This window comes from Coregonus lavaretus (assembly GCF_964263955.1).
Source record: "Coregonus lavaretus genome assembly, chromosome: 3".
NCBI classification, from domain to species: Eukaryota; Metazoa; Chordata; class Actinopteri; order Salmoniformes; family Salmonidae; genus Coregonus; species Coregonus lavaretus.
The window spans coordinates 18,975,459-18,978,450 of record NC_139990.1 but is presented as its reverse complement, the minus strand read 5'-3'; positions in this window follow the sequence as shown (position 1 = coordinate 18,978,450).

Sequence of the window (2,992 nt, the reverse complement as noted above, 5' to 3'; positions counted from 1 at the left end):
TATATGCATCAGCATTGCGAGTCTCATGATTCTATACGTATTGCGATTCGATACTGTGATTTTATTGCGCACCATATGTCTGTTGCAGAGGGATCAGAAAGCCATGAGAACGAGTTTTGATCAGTCATGGAAATAAAAGTGCTGAAAACAAATTGGCTCCCAATGTGAGAACAAGCTATGAAGGAACAATAATGGTGTTTTGGTGCAGGTACAGCCAACTAGCGCTAAAATATTGCGATATTGTCAATACAGTATATCGTAAAGTATCACTATGTAACTCGATTTCTTTCACCCCAATCCCTCAAATTAACGGTAAATAACTGAATTGTTTGCCCCACATTTAGCTAAGATGATTAGCTAGCCAGCTAAAATGTTTTAGTTAGTTAGCAGTCGCATCTACAATAGTTTACTGTCAATAACATGTCTCCAAAAATGACGTGGTGTCTCCAATTGTGTTGACATTTTACAATTGCAATGCGCATCCATGAGTATCCACTTTCTGTAGCTCAGCTGGTAGAGCATGGTGCTTGTAACGCCAAGGTAGTGGGTTCGATCCCCGGGACCACCCATACACAAAAATGTATGCACGCATGACTGTAAGTCGCTTTGGATAAAAGCGTCTGCTAAATGGCATATTATTATTATTATTATTATTATTATTATTATCTGAAGAGAGCCCCGAAACATTGTGTGCAGACATTTTATGCAATAAATGAAGTAGGTTCAATCTAGTAGTTCTGATCTTCTGATTGGTCCTGATGAGTTGGGCGAGGTCCCCTGCAGGCTACTGTCACTGTTGCATTGGCTCTGAGTCGGGTTCTCTGTCTTCAAATGTTCAGCCTAAGAGAGGGGATTTTTGTGTGTGTGTGTGTGTGTGTTTAACAGTGATGATGTGTGTGTGTGTGTTTAACAGTGATGATGTGTGTGTGTGTGTTTAACAGTGATGATGTGTGTGTGTGTGTGTTTGTGTGTGTGTGTGTCCTCAGAGCAAGAACTCGTGAGTTGGAAGAACTGAGAGGCCTATGGCGTGGGTGTTGTCCTTGGCCACCTGCTGACAAGGCTGACAAGATAGGACCCTTTTGTCCATTGTTATTGGATAGGAACAGAACTTATAACCAGCTCCTGACCTAAATAGATCTTAGCACAACATTTTACTCAACATATCATATTCCATATTCACTATAACAAATATATTTACTACGACATTAGCAAGAACCGCCACATCCTCAGCCGGCTAATCCAGTGTGTGAAGTTTTGCGTGTTTGAGTTAGCTTTGCGAGGCAAAGATGAAACTGAGGGCTCCACCAACCCTGGTAAGCCAACACTTTTGAGATCAGTCAATAAATGCTTCTGGTATTGACTTATATGCTGCCCCTGTCTTCATGTTGTTGCTGGACATATCTTTTTTTAAATGTGTGTAGGTCACCTAAATCATCAGAAAAATTGCCCCTCCTGAGAATTTTTTCAGGAGCCGCCACTGCTGTAGTGTAATAATGACAACATACTTTTTGTAATGCTGATGTCACCCTGAAAAGCAAGACATTTCATGCTTTCTGAGGACAATCACATGAGCTAGCATGAGGTACAAAAGCAACACATATTCTACTTGCAGTGCAAGCAATGAGATCAAACTCAAATGCCGAAACCATGGATCGAACCAGGGACCTTTAGATATTCTGTCTAACGCAATCCCAACTGAGCTATTTCGGGAACTACATGGAACTATGTCTTTGGCACCCATGTGGATACACGCAAGTGGCACAAAATATTGACTGTCTGAAGGAGCCGCATGGCCAGTACGGGGATCGAACCTGCGACCTTGGCATTATTAGAACCACGCTCTTACCAACTGAGCTAACCAGCCGCTTGCCTACTTTCACTGTTGTTACCAGCCAGCAAGACTCTACAAGTGATGTGGCGGAAAGTAACAAGTGCGCCAAGATCATATACTGTCTAGGCTGAACCCTCTTAATTGCTCCTTGTGTCTATTTTAACCAGATGGGGAATTAGCTCAAATGGTAGAGCGCTTGCTTAGCATGCGACAGGTAGTGGGATCAATGCCCGTATTCTCCAACACATGTTATTTTTCAGGATTCAAATCAGCTTCAGTTCACACTTCCTGCATCTACGTCTTACTACAAGCTACTGTAGTATAATAATGACAACGTACTTTTTGTAATGCTGATGCCCCACTAAAAAGAAAGACATTCCTTACTTTCTGAGGACAATCACATGATCTAGAATGCAGCAAGATTGAGGCCCACAAACAACGCATATTCTACTTGCAGTGCAAGCACTGAGATCAAACTCAAATGCCGAAACCCGGGATCGAACCAGTGACCTTTAGATCTTCAGTCTAACGCTCTCCCAACTGAGCTATTTCGGCAGGTCTCTGGAACTATGTCTTTGGCACCCATGTGGATACACGCAAGTGGCACAAAATATTGACTGTCTGAAGGAGCCGCATGGCCAGTACGGGGATCGAACCTGCGACCTTGGCATTATTAGAACCACGCTCTTACCAACTGAGCTAACCAGCCGCTTGCCTACTTTCACTGTTGTTACCAGCCAGCAAGACTCTACAAGTGATGTGGCGGAAAGTAACAAGTGCGCCAAGATCATATACTGTCTAGGCTGAACCCTCTTAATTGCTCCTTGTGTCTATTTTAACCAAATGGGGAATTAGCTCAAATGGTAGAGCGCTTGCTTAGCATGCGACAGGTAGTGGGATCAATGCCCGTATTCTCCAACACATGTTATTTTTCAGGATTCAAATCAGCTCCAGTTCACACTTCCTGCATCTAAGTCTTACTACAAGCTACTGTAGTGTAATAATGACAACGTACTTTTTGTAATGCTGATGCCCCACTAAAAAGAAAGACATTCCTTACTTTCTGAGGACAATCACATGATCTAGACTGGAGAAAGATTGAGGCCCACAAACAACACATATTCTACTTGCAGTGCAAGCGCTGAGATCAAACTCAAATGC